The sequence below is a fragment of the Pyxicephalus adspersus genome, chromosome 5 (genome assembly GCF_032062135.1).
Source record: "Pyxicephalus adspersus chromosome 5, UCB_Pads_2.0, whole genome shotgun sequence".
NCBI classification, from domain to species: domain Eukaryota; kingdom Metazoa; phylum Chordata; class Amphibia; order Anura; family Pyxicephalidae; genus Pyxicephalus; species Pyxicephalus adspersus.
In genome coordinates, this window is record NC_092862.1 from 102,329,090 (window position 1) to 102,346,197 (window position 17,108).

The 17,108-nt window shown below is 36.7% G+C and overlaps 1 protein-coding gene across 2 annotated transcripts in view; it reads left to right on the forward strand.

Moving 5' to 3' along the window:
- Window positions 1-122: 122 nt before the first annotated feature.
- TMEM108 (transmembrane protein 108) overlaps window positions 123-17,108 on the forward strand; it is a 100,877-nt gene continuing 83,891 nt past the window's right edge. Inside the window, exons 1-3 of one of the 2 annotated variants that reach the window (XM_072412310.1) lie at window positions 123-279; window positions 15,466-15,659; window positions 16,900-17,014. The gene's annotated coding sequence lies outside the window, so the exon portion shown is untranslated. The remainder of the gene's footprint in view (window positions 280-15,465; window positions 15,660-16,899; window positions 17,015-17,108) is intronic. The other variant, XM_072412309.1, reaches the window with a different exon arrangement.

Below are 17,108 nucleotides of genomic sequence, written 5' to 3' on the forward strand. Positions count from 1 at the left end.
TCCAAACAAATGGGGGCGACAAAAGCTGTGCTCCCAAATGTACCAGTGTCAGCTCAGCATCTCCCAGGAATGCTGTAGCCAGTGCTGCTGTGTGATTGGCCAAGCAGGCTGTGAGATTCAGACTGCTGGAGCTATTGGTCTCCCTAGTAGCAGACTGTGCTGGGGGAGGCTGAGCCAGTGCTAGGGAGAGCACAGAATTCAGATTGATACAGCACTGATATCACATATGCACTAGAGCTAGCTGGATGCAATTTGGAAATCCAGGGCTCCTTATGCAAGGTAGGATTTTTAAATGTTGTGGATTTTACTTGATATTATTTTTTCTGTGCAGAACTTCCTAGCTGCACTGTACACTTGTTAATTCATCTTCTATGCAATGTACATTCATCTATGCTGGGATTAATAGGTTTTCATAAATGTAAAAGCATAGTCTTAATTCTGAAAGCCTTCCATTGACAATAGATGGATGATAACTGATTGATCAGTAATGGATATGTGTCTGGAATTGCAATAAAATGTAGTATACTTGATATATTACTTTCATTCATGTATGTTACAATTGAAATACTATGTGCATGGATGGATAGTGGTATTTGCTAAAGCAGCTATACATACACAAAGAAATGCAACAATGGTATATTTTAATGTGCATTTGATGTGTCTGTAACTCTTTATGTTCAGGCAAGGGCCTCTGAGACTTGCTGCTAATATTGATCATCTGTGTGTAACTTCTATAGAGAGCAATGGTGCCTAATGGCATACTACATTGCATCCTTTAAAATAATCTGAAAACCACAGAGCATAAAGTATATATTATTGTTGTGAAAACAGCGGAACAGGTTAACATTTGATCACACAGCAGAATAAACGTAGATCATTGATATTCATCTCCTTACATCTTGTCCATGTGTTCTGGGAACAGATGTTATATCTAGGAAGCTGATCTCTTAAATTAACCAAGATAAATTCTTGTAATCCCAAAGCCAGATCATAATCGGACACATTCATTGCTTGCAGCTTGGTGCAGTGAAAAATACTTATCTTGTAAGTAGGCCAAGATAACTGATTAGATTACAGAATTTTAGGTTTGACAAATGTCATTTCTTGCCAAGGGAAGGCAGAGGAACACAAAAAGGGTTGCCTTACCAGGGTTGAAGATTGTTCTAAATCATTTAATTCACAGCCAGTAATTTATGTTAATATTATCATTTTTAAATGTATTGGGTCGTAAGAAAATGGAGGCATTTCTAAAGCTGTGAATATTCAGCACTGGGGTGATGGACAGCTCCTCTCCGTCACTTGTCGGAGGACCTCTACAATGTGGAGGACCCAGAGACAGATGTACAGTCATGGATCTTATTGACTCAAAGCGATGCGCGGAGAACTGGCCTGGGTTACCTAGGTGATTTCTGGAAATTTGAAAGCCAAATTGAAGGAGACTAGAATTGGAATTGAAAAACATGCCACTGCCATTTGCAAGAGGCACTGTAAAGAATATCTCAGAAGGGCCATGATAAGGAGTTCTGCATTGTAAAGTGTGAATCAACATGTGATCACAGCAACTCAAGGACATGCTGATTTATATGCAAGTGTCTAAGTGACCTTGGGAATACCAGGACATGCCTGGGTCTAGTGTACTTAAAGTGTAAATAGCTTACTCTACTAGATATTCCCTTGTTTAATATCATCATCCAAGTAGTTGTCCTTTAGTAGTATATGTCAACCTAAATGAACATTTCATTTCCTGCCTGCCAAAAAACATTTGTATTTAATATACTTACTGTGATACAAAATACTTTAGTACTAAATAAGATGGCATTGAGTAGATAGTAGGTTGCCATGAAATTGAGGTGTCATAGAGTTCAGTATGGGCTTTATGGGCACAAATGGGTTTCCAAAGTGAAAAGAAAATTTACATTGACCATGAATGTATAATTAGGTGAATATTCAAACAATCTATTGTGTTAAGATACCGCTCTTTTAGTAAATTAGTCTTAGTGGGTTCATTTTATTCTGTGAAATAATTATACTTTGTATAATATATGTAAAGCCATTTCATTTATTTAAACCATTTTTGATCAGCCAACTGTCAGGATTATGAAAGATAAGAGTGAACATTAAAGTTTGATGGAATACCTATAAACTTTACACATAAAGACACACATGATGAGTTTTTCTAGGTGAGTTCCACATACTTTTTCAACATACAACCCAAGTTTCTAAACTTCAATATATTTTGTTGCTGTAATCACTTGTAGAGGGTCTTTGCACATCAAATGCACATGGTGTAGAATCAAGTTTATGTAAATGTATATTGAGAGATTATATAAATTATATATATAATAATATATAAACTGTTGTTGCTGAACTAATTCTAAACAATGCCACAACAATGGTTTTAGCATTTTCAGTTCAGATAATGGAGTGTAGCACTCATCCCTGGGGTTTCTCATTTATTGTCTTAGAAGTGACCCACCCAGAAACCTCAACCCAGTAACACAGACAAAGCCAGCCCGAACAACAGTAAATGAAGGGCAACAAGCCATAAAAAGGAAAATGAGTAATACACAGTGGGTAGTGCCCCTTTAGTGTAATGGGGTTAGTTTAAGAGTTTTAGGGGTTAAACTTTGTATATTCTAGATCGTTTTCGGTTAGTTCTGGGGGTGATGGTTGGCCATCTGTTCCTGCATAGAAGGTCCCATTTAAGGTTTGGATAACAGCCTATCACTGCCCTGATGCACCCCCTTTGTGGTGTATGGGATGTTTTGGTGCCTTTTTTGGTGGGTATTTGCTTGTTTAAATAGTTGTACAAATGAGATTTGGGGAGAACTTGGGAAATCCCTGGAGCCATGGAATGCTAACAAAGTGAGAGACCAGGGCAGGTAGCCCTGAAGGCCTCAACTCAAGAACAGGATTCTGCAAGAGCTCTAAATTTGGGACTTGGACTTTTCGGGATAAGTTCACTCTGGCATGATATTATGACATTATCATGATACTATAATATTCTGCTGGTCTCTCTCCTTTGTATGTTGGTTTTTAAAATAAATCCCTTAAAACGAAGATGATATGCACCCTTGTAAGTTTTTATCATAACCCCACCAGGAATGACCCCAGTACTACTGACTCAATCAATCTGAATGGTCAGGAGCCACTCACCACTCTTTATAAAGCTATGGAGAGGACTAAAATAAACTAAAATAGCTGTTCTGTAGTTTATTTTCACTCCCCCTATGATGCACATGATAACGGTATAAACAAGTCCACCATAATACCAACCCTTATAACACAGATGTAGGCAGGCTGAAACTTCAGCTGAAATAGTGTTATATTTCATGCTGTGGGAGGAATGTGTTTTCGGGTTTTAGAAAATAGAGATCTTTCTAGGAAAAACTGCTAAAAAATTAAGGCCCACATTTCAAGGTACACCAACAGTTGGCTTTGGCCACCAACAGAATCAAGAAATCTGCCCTGTAAGGGAAAATATTTTTCTGTTTGGCAGTGACCATTATAAATGCCTTAGGGAAAATAGAAAGTACTTGATGATCCATCTATTAATCTAGCAAATGTTTTCAGCCTAGAGAAAGAAGATATACAATGGCCATACACGCCTCTGGATGGAATTAAGTATCTCTCTAACGATATTTATGCAGTCCACTTAACTTTAAACTAGGACAGCACCTGCACTTAGGTGTTACAGTTTTGGATGATTAATATATTTGTACCTTCCCCGACAAACTATCTTTCTTTTCTTTTTCTCTCATTGTATTCTAATCATGCTGAACAAACACCTGTTTTGTATTACTCTGTTTACTTCTTGATGTATGCACAAAATCCTAATGGTGTCACTTTGTTGCCATGGCAAACTCAAGCTATAATTCCAACCACATTATTCATTTTACTTTGATGTTCCTCCAGACAAACGACTAATGTAAAGGTTTTCCAATGTACTGAGTTGATATTTCTGTCTTAATAAAGGAGTGATGATTATAATGGCAGAGTTGTCCCAGCAGTCAATGTTTGTCATTGGTTTTAATGGCTTCTGCATTTTTTATAACGTAATTACATAAATAAGGTAATGGTTTATTTGAGCACATATTAACATAAGGGTTACATCTACTTGAACTTAAAGTGGAAACAAACAGAAAAAGGGAAGCTTTACTATGTAATAAGAAATGTCTATAAATAGTAATTACGCCTAAATTGTACTCCAGAAAAAGAGTGATGCATTTTCTGCCATGTGAGTGTGCCTAGGCACCCCCATGTCTGTATACAGTATGTGCTATGTGAGATCCAAGGCACTGGTGCCCGTAAAAGCTGGTAGTGGATTTGGAATGAGATATGGCTTTTGCAGCACTAGGTCCAAGGATCAAAAGTCAGCAACGGTACTAACTGTATGGATCCTGCAAGTTCTCCCTGTGTTTGTGTGGGTTTCCTCTGGGTACTCTGGTTTCCTGCCATTTTCCAAAAACATGCAGTTAGGTTAGTTGGCTTCCCCCAAAATTGACCTTAAACTGTGTTAATGACATATGATTATGGTAGGGACATTATATTGTGAGCCCCTTTGGGGGACAGCTAGTGGCATGACTATGGACTTTGTACAGCACTGTGTAATATGTAGTCGCTATATAAATACTGTGTAATAATAATAATACTGCTCACTGTTGGAGGCTCTTGTAAGAGAGCACTGTCATACTACTGACTAGTCCTCCAGTTAATTTCCTACTTCATTGTTAGAACAGAATACTTTTTTTTACATGGAAGTACCTGAAATGGCTAAACTGACTTAGGCTATGTACACACGTTAGATTAATGTTGCCGGAAACAATAATTGGTAATTGCTTACAGTGACAGTAGAAATGAATGAACACTGTTCATGTGGCATGTACATGTACTGTTCTGTTCTATGGAAAGTACAGCAGTCATTCCTGCTTGGTTGTTCATTGATCCACCAGGACAGATTGATGAATGAAGGGGGAACGCTGCACACATGCTAAATTTTCACTTGAGACATCATGTTCATGCTCTTATCAACAGTGGTATGGCATAGCGCTTCTCAACCATCTTAGCATAGGGGAACCCGTAAAATAAATTTCAGGTGTTCAGAGAACTCCTGCTATAATTAGTATAGCCACAGATCGGTACATTAGTATAGTGGGCAGTAGAATTAGTGCCCCTTACATTGCTGGCCAGTGGGAAGAATTTCACCCTTACAGATAGCCCCAAAAATTATTGCTCTCTCACCTGAAAGTTTGCTCATTGCTCAAGAAACCCCTAGCAACCTCTGGAGGAACCCTGGTTGAGAAACACAGATCTAGCACATGTACTTGGCTTTGGTATCACTTTCCCTTGTGGCTGCACCTACCAGAAGTATGCTTTACTCAGTGATCCTTTATAATTCTATGATGTAAAAAAGCAGAAGATAAGCTTCTATTAACTAAGTATACAAACCAGAAAGATTTTCCAAATTGCCTATATATTTGACAGCTTAATAACTGCATCCAGCACAAATGAAACAGATGACATTACTTTGGGACAAAGGCACGTAGTTTTGAACTTTTTATTGTACATTATGCTAGACTGTAATTTCACTTTAACGGGCAACACACAGAGTACTAGCAGAGTACTTATCTTCAACTAAAACCTTGATTTTGTGACCCTGCCTAGTGCTTCATAGCCTTTTCAACAAATGCAACTGGACACATCTAGCACTTACTGCACATGTCTATAGCCCTGTCCATGCTCTAGAAGCTGCCATGGATCAGTGATAAGAATGGCTGCAAAGTAAAGATCACAAGAACTGAGAAAAATGTATCTTCCTATTGTTATAAATCAGTTTTACTAAAAGTGAAGTCTGCCAGTTAATCTACCTAACCATTTTATTTTTTAGGAAAGACTGCAATGTTATATATATAGTGGACATAGTTATACCATTAGTTATACCATTGGACATACAACGTAAGAGACAGGGAAGGGGTTAAGTAGCTATAATTGTAAAATAATAATATAGACACTCAAGTATTCTATTCCATCTTTTCTGCGGTATATGTTTGATCTGTTCACATGCAGTCTAGATGGAATACCTCCAGGTGATGATTTTATAAGAAGCAGATACTTTTCAGAGGTCTTGAAGCTGCCAGTAGAAATGTTTCCAGTTTACAGTATATTAGTGCTCTCTTTCAAAGTCATTAAAAATTGCCCTTGGGGAGAGTTCTGGTTATTTCGGTAACAGTCTTCTTACACTGCATTCATAAAACATTTTTTAGCAGTATCATGAAAGCTAGTGGTTACCATTTTTTTAAATTGCTATACCTAGAGAATATATGTTCAGTTATACGTTAAAATGTTTGGTGCTGGTGTAATCAGGTATCATATTTTTAATTAATGTGAACATATTTAAAGAGCTTTGAGTATTGTAACAATAGAAGTGCCAAAGGATACACATCTGCTGTATATATATTCACCCAGCATATTGGTGGTAAAGTTATATGTGATTATAATACTATAATTATATGCTAGCAAAAAATGTTGTTTTCCAAAATTTCTGCACATGGCTGAGCATTTAAAATGCAAACATCTTCACCATATTCATTCACTACGTAAAGTGAACATTCACTTTACCAGAACAGTCTGTGCTCTTTTAGTGAATCACCCCCAATCTTTACTTCGAAAAGTGTACGCTAGTAACTATAATTAACTTTTTTACTTTAAGTAGCCAATTACATGCTTTTAAACATACCGTGGTTTTAATTGTAACCTCAATATTTACTTTTCAATAATGTATGCTAGAAAATGAGATGAACCTGTTCACAATCATGTGCTAGAAAATATATTTTTTATTTCTCTTGCACATTACCAGGTATTCAAAACTGTAGATGCTTAGCATAAATGCTAATAAAGCAACCTAAATATTTTTGGACATTTATTCTTTTTTCATCCATCCATCTAAACATAGTTTTGATAAATCAATCTTTGTTGTCTTTAGGATTAAGTAGCTATATCCCAAGACAGGATATTTGTGGCCTACCTATAAAAATGTTATAGTTAGGCAATTATCATTATAATGTATTACCCTTTTATAAAACATTGCTGCAATGTTTTTTAATGTAAATCATAATATTTAATTCAGTATCAATACCTAGATAGATAATTGCTGCTAAACTCAATATTACGAAATAAAATTGCACGGAACAATTAAATGATTTTTTTGCATCAGCATTTATTTCTGAATGTAATAGCTCGCAAAAAGATCCACTTATAAATTATTTTTCAGAATGCTGTAACTCCAACCATAACTGCAGGAAGGCACATGATGTATCTGTATCAGTTTTATGGATCCATCAATCACAAGGTACCTCTGCAAAGAGTACTGCAATCCATCTCAGACAAGTCAAGAAACATTTTTTTTACATTGACACCTGTGTATATTGTGCCTTGTGATCATTGACTGCGATATTACAGAGTGACCTGCAATACATTAATTTTCAGCAACAATAAAAATGATTTTGAAAAAAAAAAGTAGCTTATATTTAATACATGGTTAGGTTATCCATAGCAACCAGTCAAATTTATTGACTGTCAGCAAACTTATTATACTTTTGATATTGTTTTCCTATATTTACAAGTGGAATACAAGTCATTATTGAGTCTTAAGTTATTTTATTGCGCTTTGTAAGTAAACGCATGCTCATGGTAACTCTTTATGTTGCACATACAGAAGGGAAAGCTGGCTTATGCCTGTATATTGACAGATCACAAAGACACAATGTTCTATCAACATTGTAGGCTGAATTTATAAAGCTTTAAAACAAAGTTAGAGTGTCTGTTAGCAATGTGTCTGTTTTCTCTAATCTCAATAGACTTGGTTGCAAATACAGTATAATATTCTATACTGCATGTCACTGCAAGGTGTACTAATACCAGACTTGGGAATCACACTAAACGAGAATATCCTAGCCCCAGATTCAGGGTTATTCAAAAACTAGCATGCTGGTAACATATAGAGGATTTGGCAAACAGTTCAGCCAAATTTTGTTCTCAGCAGTTCCAGCAGTTCAGTCTTTATACACGTCTAATGTATTCTTTAACATGACAACAGGAGAAGGAGAAAACTTTTTTATGTGCAACAAATCAGACTGTTGCAGCTTGTATGGAACTGCAATAATAATATTTGTACCAATTTGAAAATGCCGGTGGGCTTAATTACCTAAAGAAGTCTGAGACTATTGTTTTGGCAAAGAGAGATTGTTTAATGTTTATGTTGGCCATTTTCAGGGTTGAGTAAAGCTACGTACACACTTCCAATTATTATCGTCGGAAAACGAACGACGAACGTTCCTGCACGATATATATGAACGATCGTATAGCACCGATCCTGCACATAGAGGTAACGACACGATCGTTCGTAGATATTGTACACACAATAGATACGATCGTTTAAGCGATAGAGGAACTATGTGCACGACAGGAAAGTGAACGAACGTTCGTTCATCACGCATGCTCTTAACATGGACGATCAACGAACGACCGTACACACGAACGATGTTCAACGATCGTCGTCCAATCCGATCCGCCGGTCCGGTCGTTCGTTTCCAGCGACTTTCCTCGTTCGTCGGCGTCGTTGGTTACTTTTTTACGAACGATTTTTTGCCCAATCGATCGTTCGTCGTTCGATTGGAACGATAAAAATTGGAAGTGTGTACGCACCTTAAGGATGGTAGGTGATCCAGGAGCTTCTGTGAGTCATGTCAGGTATGAGAGATATTTCCTGATTCATCATTCATGGCCATGTTTAGTTTTTTTATATGTGGTCCTTAATTCTTTGCTGAAGTAGGGATCATTCTATGCTACCATAATACCCAGGACATCTCAACTAGGGAAGGATGTTTTCTCATCTCCACTCACAATATTTTCTTTTTTTGCTGTCTGGACTACTTTTTCCTCTGTCTCTTTCTGACATTCCCTTCTATTGCTGTTTCTAGAAAAGAAGCTTCTAATGTACTTTGTAAAGGCATTAGAGGTCGAAGAACTCAACAAATGATAAGTAAGGAATCAAATCACAGTAGAGATGGACTGCCTAGTTTGGGACAGGGTACTTTTACTTTGTCTGCTTTACTTTGCATGTTTGATTTTAGTGCTGTTAATCTTTCTTTTAGCCCTACAACATCAATGGTCATCCAACAGAATTTTCAATGCAGTATTATCCAATGATATTCACAAAGAATTCTGCTGCATTTTCTATGCAGGTTTTACAGATGCTAAGTGTCAGTAAAAAAGCCAGTCAATAATTGTGTCCTTTAATAATGTCAGGGGTGTGTATACATTGTAACCATGCTTCACTTAGAGATTAACGAACCCTAAATGCAATGTCAGATGAGCTGCAATACCCTTACAGTGAATGCAGCTGATGACAAAATGTAATGGTTCATATGAAAAAGCCTGCAAACTCCTAGCTTATCAGCATGAAACATGTCTGAGGTGACTGCTGTTGCTGTTTAATAAATAAGACAAGTTGGAGCAGCCTGAAGTGTGTTTGTTCATTCTCTTTTCAGACTAGCTTTACTTTGCTAGGGCAACTTGTTACTTCCTAACGACTCGAGTCCTCTTTTGTATGAAGCTGGCTAAAGCTGATTATGTGGGCAATCATGTACGCACATCTTAAAAAGCATCTGATATTATAGCAGAACCATACAAAATTGAATGAATTTCAAATGTCCCACTCCATCTGAAAATAAAGGGCAGATAGATCACCATTATGGAAAAAGGAATCATAGGAGTGAGGTTCTAAATCATATATTAAAAAGTTACAGCTTTGAAAGGATTACCCTAAAAACTGCCCTGATTTTTTCGGTTTTACTAAAGAAAATACATCCAGTATACAAGACAATAAGGGATAGAACTTTTAAATCAAGCCACCGTGATGGTGAAGAGCTTAGCCTTTGCTGTCCTTAAAAGCCCATGATGTAACATCTTATTGTCAACTATAACTGTAACATTTATAGACAGAAATCACTAATCCAGTTTGGAGGTACACTACAAAAAAAATGTCCCTATCTTTTGTTTTGTATATAAACTTCCATAAATGTTTTTACAATTGTATATGCAGAGTCCTATGTAGGCTCAGTAGTGAAAAGAAGTCTATTAAGCAACGGGGGGAAAAGACAAAATTGTCTGTGTGATCTTACCCTTAGAGACTATGATAAATGAAGCCTCCTACTCCCAATGGGCCTATAATGTTTTAAACAAGATATGAAATATACATTATAAGCATATATACAGTTACTAGAACTGTCAAGCTTTCATCTGCTATCTGTGTGAAAATGCTTGAGAGAATCCTGGTAGTTAAGCTTTCTTGATTAATGAGATCTAATTAAATCCATTTGCTACTGCCAGTGGCATCCTATTTTTAGAGGAACTGGCCCTTAGTTGTTTTAAAGCAACAGTGGAAGAGTAATGCAAATATCATTGGAGGCATCATTTTGGGTATTATAGTATGATTTTGCTACACATTCATGCAATTTATTGTTTTATGGATCATTTAGGTGGAAACAAAGTCAGTACACAAGCTTGTCATACCTTCTTCCCTCCTACCAAGAATGTAATGTTACACTCCACAAATACCTCAAAAAAGTGAGTCTGTGTTCTTTTACTACTCAGGTGTTCTTGTTTATGCAGATATTTCATGCTGGCATCATTTATGGCATATTTAGGATACCGGTAGTGACTTGGGTATCTTAAGTTTCTAAAGTGTCCTATTTAGTTGCCTCTTCATATTTTGCAGATAACCACAGAAAATGCCTGGTTGTAATGTCACCTGTGAAGTAACATGTTGTGTTATTAGGAATATATTTTCTTAGATGTGGCGTGCCGAAGAGAATGATTGTGCCAGGAGGAGTTACCAGGGAAACGGATACATACAAGAGCTTCTGGTGTTTAGTATGCATGGGATTAATCCATATGCATCATCAGCAGGCATGGCCATTGACTGGGGGTGGGGAGCCAGAAAGATTGCATTGACGTCAGAGCAGAGGGGAGCAGGTAGGAAAAGAAATACATTATGTTCAAAAGCTTCAGTACTTTCTTGTACTGACCTGGGTCAAGCATGCTGATTCTGAATTCTGACTTAACTTTGGCATTCTAATGTACATTCTTGTTCCAGGTTAGTACATAAGAATCTATTGTAGCCAGAAAATTGGTATTTCTAGCAGAAGGGCAGCAACCACAGCCTGACATTCCTCCCGCTAAGGGCTCCTTTTAAAGAGTAATAGAACACCTAAATTGATCTCTCTATTTTTGAGTATGGTACTTTTTTTATGGAAAGCGGTGTCATCTCATGTGACATGTTATCGGTCTCTTGCATTATCCTTTGCAGCAAAGCTTAGTCTGAGAGATGGAGAATAAACACAGGAAGCCAGTACTATTCAGAGTATTCTCATAGATCAGTCTTTCTCTACTTTATATCATGGGAGAACCCTTAAAAAAATTATTTTGGTCTTCAGGGGAAACCCTGCCATATTTACCATATCCACAGCTCACAGTATATTAGCATGATGATCAGTAGGAAAAATGCCTCTTATATGGCTTGCCAATGGGAAAATGTCACCTTTATAGATAGCCAAGAGGATCAGTTGTGTCCCTAAAATTGACCCTGGAGGCACAAATTGCTCATTATTTAAGGAACTCCTACCAACCTCTGGAGGTCCCTGGTTGAGAAACACTGTAATAGATGTATGAGTGTTAAGCTTATCAGCCTGCTACTTTCCTTTCACTGTACAGTCATGGTATGTAGGTGTTAGAACTGAATAAACAAAAGTACAAATGATTTGGCAGGTAAAATAGCCACCGCATATGTGTATTATCTGGGTATTTGGCTGTTTGCCTTGAAGTAAGATTTAAGTGGAGTCTTTGATTTCGAGTTGGATCCCATTGAGGTGGAAAGGTTATAACATACATACCCCTTTTCACTGTATTTTTGCTTAAGCAGCATGTGCTGTACTACTATGTTTGGTCTGTTTATTCTGCATAAAGAGATAAATTGTATTGTACAATAGGCCTATGAATGTTGCATAGCCATTATGAAGGATTCCACTGAGGTCTGAAATGTTGCTTTTGAAGCATGTGGCCTGTATACTGGATGGATTTGAATAACTCCAAGTCTTGGACATTGATGTGCTGGCAGCTTATGTTTTCTGTTTATGTGGAGCCAACCACTGGCTGCTACTGCACCCAATTACAAAGGTTCTATTCAGGTCTGGAAAGTGTGGAACAAGTTGGAAAGATAAGCACATGAAAAACACATATAAAGACATCACAGATGCACTATAATAGCATTACAAATGTATTGTACAATTTTCAGATCCCTCACAAAAACACACTAAATGTCAAAAATAAATTGAAAAGAGAAATGTTCTTGATTTAAAAAAGGATAGGTAATGGTGCTTCCGCAATAAAATAAACTTCCATGCCTGTTCAAAATTACAAAGTTCAGTCCAGTTAAAAGTACAGTCACCTCTCCTCACTCTGGGCCTGATTTATTAAAGCTTTCCAAGGCTGGAGAGGATACACTTTCATCAGTGAAGCTGGCTGATCCTGCAAACTTGGAATCGATTTCTAGCAAATTTTTTGCTAACAAATGTTTTGAATCCTGGACCAGATACATTTCAGGTTTGCTGGATCACCCAGCGACACTGATGAAAGTGTATCCTCTCCAGCCTTGGAGAAGAACATCCAAGGCAGTGACCAACCAGTTTGAGCATAGACCTTGCTGTAGAAATCACAATATTCTTATGAAATGAAAAGGGTCCAAGAAGGACTAATGAAATTGTAACATGTTGAGTTTCAAGGCAAAAAGCAGTAAGAAGCCATGGTAGCTAACACATATATAAAAATATGGAATTTTAGTATATGTGCCACTGAATCAAACACGTTTCTAGCTATCTTGATTGGCCAGACCAGAATGAACTAACTTAAGTTTTAAGCTAGCTAGGGGTTTGCTGGGATACCTGGCATCCTACACTGATCTGCACAGGTATGTATTATTGCAGAAAAAACATTGCCTGTCCATTCTGAAACAAACAACCTGCCTGCTTGCAATTCCTTATTTTAAAAGTTTATTTCAATTTGAAATATGTGCTTACTAAAGGTTATGTTGGGCATGCTTCTAACTAGGTGCTGATGTGCAACCTCATCAGACATCACTTCCACTTGCTCAGTTTTTCCTGGCTGTTTTAATATAAATCAATTTTGGCTCATATAAACCCCAGTCTAGAAAATAACTTTTGCTGTCATTTAGAAGTGCAAATTAAACTAAAACCTTCTTCTTGCTTTCAGCAGAGTGTGGAAGTGTTAAAACCCCTTTAAAGATTCAATTGTTGTCTGTGACTCATTTGTGTCCTTAATGACCTCTGTCAGCAGGACAGAAAGTGACTGCAAATTCAAAATTTTACAGGTACTCTTGGAATCTTTCCTCACCTTGGAGAGACTTCAGCTAATGTCCTTCTGTATATAGGGACAGGAAGTGAAGGGAAATCTCCATAATAGGATACTGACTGCAAAGCAAGAAAATCTGACGTGTTATAACCATTCACTACTCAATCACAACTGAAGAGTTCAACTTTAAGATATTCTTTAAACAATAACATCAAATATTTAATGATCATTTTTAACAATCTTTCCTATGGTCACTCTAGATCCTTTTAGATTTCCAAAATATGTGAATAATGTCTGTATTGAGTAAGCTGTTTAGGTTTGTGTGGTGACTGAACTTGTTGATCAACCTAAATTTGTTCAAATATAATAACATATCATCAGATTATGCAGAGTGATATACAGTGGTGATATGACTTTCTGGAACTACAGCTAAGAAACAAGGAAAGGTCACATCCCTGCCCCCTACATGTAATTGAACAGTATAGGAACAGCAACAGAGATAATCATTCTGCTTTCGTGCCCCATCATGCATTCAGGACACTTGATTGATTGCCTCTATTCCTCCTTTTTCTAGTCTTAGTGCTACTGTATAGGGGATTACAAGTGGTTGACACGAAAATACATTTAGGAACAGACACTAATTTAAATCACATTTATTTTTATTAACTGCATGCATTGATTTTTTGGTTTAATTAGCCTGGAGTCCAGTTTTAATGTTGGCTTGATAGTAAACACAGAGGGGCCTTTCAGCATTATTACTGAGCCTGTAACAATGTAGCATTTGTGTTGATTCAGTAAAGTGTTCACTAAATAACTCCTAATGCACTTGACAATGTTGCCAGCTTCTCCAGCTGGATAATGCTGGCCAGGCTTCCTTTACAGCACCCTTACCCTTTTTTCCCAGATTTCTTAATCCCTGTAAAAGCCTCAGAAAAATGCACTCATTCCCCGGCTTGCTTTATTGTGGCATGTTAAGCAGTTTATATAACAATTCTTGTATAATGAATGGGCTATAGCTTGCTATTCATGGAGTGCTGGAGATGTTTCTCTCTGCAGAGCAAATCACAGACATTCAAATGAACAAGGATAAAAACTCCAGTGCATAAGAGCAAATCCATTCAATACAATCATTGTGTAAACAAATGGAAGCTATGAATTGGACATCACTGTCAGTGGTAAAAAGACCAGAACAAAAAAAGATATCCCAAAGCCCAAATACAAGAATACTAGGAAAAGAAAAATACTGCATAAAGTATGTGTACGTATATAAATAAATGAAAATTTAGAAAAAAATGTTTCTTATGTAACCTTATGCAAATCTTATGCAATTCAGTATGTATTGCAGGACAAGTGTTTAGTTAATGTTAAGGAAACTATATAACAGTTTTGGTAGCCTTTTTCATTTTTAAATTAGGTTTTTAAACATATGTTTTTATAATAAAATCTTATAAAATATTTTTTATGACATATTTTAGATCATTATGGGAACAGAACTTGCCAGCCTTCAGACTCTTTGGTTATTGCTTATTAAAGCTCTCCAAGACTAGAGAAGATAGACTATCATGGGGGGAACCCTGGTGTCCCAGCAGACCTGGAATAGATCTGGTCCAGGATTGATATATATGCCAAATAAAAGCAAATGACTTTCCTTTCCAGGTTCGCTGTATCACCCAGGCTCTCCCACAATAGTCTATCTTCTTCAGTCTTGGAAACCGTTAATAATTCAGGCTCATTGGGCCTAATTTATTAAAGCTTTCCAGGACTGGAGGGGATACACTTCCTTCAGTGAAGCTATGTGATTCAGCAAACTTGGAATTCATTTCTTCAAAGTCATTTGCTGTTTACTAGCAAATGCTTTTAATCCTGGACCATATCAATTCCAGGTTTGCTGGATCACCCACCTTCACTGATGAAAGCTAATTAAAAACGCATATAGGGCTACTTAAACAAAGCAGGCAAGGAAGGCCAGAGACCGAGACCTCCAGCTGCATATGCAATTTTTACCTTTAGAACTTGGTAAACAGACATGTTTTTTTTCAGAAATGCAACAAAGACTAGCCTGGTAAACAAACAAAATGCTAAAGATCTGGAAATGAAAACATGAAACAGTGGACTTGATTTAATATAGCTCTCCAAGGCTGGAGAACATTGACTATCCAGGGAGAACCTGTGTGATCCAGCCAATCTAGGATTGATAAGTCTCATGATTGAAAACAGTTGCCAACTGTTAGCAAGTGAGTTTGAGGAAATCCAATTCAGGGTTGCTTCGAATAGGAATTAGGTACACAGCTACAAAATACATATTATTCATTTTATGGAATATTCCATCTATAAATTTTGTACTTGGTTTTCAGAAAGTAAAAGTTAAACTTTAGGTCATGTTCATTATTCCTGCTAAATCTAAATGAAAAGTATCCTCAAATGTTAAAGAAGCATGTAACCGATTTAAATATATTGATAATTATGTTTGAATTTTCATTACCATGTCAAAGCCGATATGCGATTTTATTTATTGAGCTTACACTTTTATCTTACAGTTCAAATCTTTATACCATATTTTTGTCAATATGTTTTGCACTAGGCCTCATTGTTTACATTTTTTTATGCAAAAAAAAAAAAAAATGTGTGTATTTGCTGAAAAGTTTTGTCCTTGGGAGATTTTTCCAGTAACAGCACTTCCACTTGCAGGCTGACAAAATTAAGCCACTGCCTGGCTGTACAAGCTCTACTAATTAGCAATTTAAATGCCTGATAGGTAGGAGGAAAACACTTGGCAATGCTGACAACACTACTGCTCAGTGTGAGGCACTGGCTTCATGTTGTCAAACTGCAACAGGATATACTGTTACCAGTTAAGGAGCTTTGCAACAGAAAAATATTGGCTTTAAAACTTTTGTATACAATAAGAAATGGTAACACAGACGGTAATAAAACCTAAATCATACCCTATCCAAAAATAAGTTTTGCCTTTAGTTATCTAATAGGTAAAATGAATATGAATAGTGAATATTTTTGTTCTGAGGCTTTGTCTAGCTTTGACTTTCTAAAGGTCCACATGGACCCAATACTGCTCTGCACTGAGGGAGTAAACCTCAAACATTTCCTTCTAGCTGTGTTTTTAATTTACTTTACATGGTAGACGTTGTAGCCCTCACTCCCACATCATCTGAGTTAGTCATACTTCCCCTTGTTCTGCACATGAAAGATGGTTTAAAACTTTGATGAAGACATCAAATTCATTGTGTAACTATGCAGATCATTTAATTAAAACAAGACAAAGAATAAAATAGTCAGAGATCTTTGGGAAATTAAAACTGCTCCTCCATCTGCTTTTATCAGTCACAAGTGAATCATCTGAAAATAAAGGGTCTTAGCAGTATTGATTAATGATCTGAAAGGTTCAAGAGTAACCATTGGAGCCATGTACACATGCAAAATATTTCTGCCTGACTTGCATTCTTTATTATATTTTAGAACACACCAATTTGTGGATCAAAGCAATGAGGATCCTCCACCAGCAGATGAAATTTATTCAATAGATTATGCTAATGTTGCAGAGCTGGAAACCTTCTATACATCCCACTCAAAGGTAAAAATCAATATACGTATGCTATATCAAATAGGCAACTGTGCAATTTTATGCTGTGTAGGCTTTTCAGCAATTTTTTTCAAATATTATATTA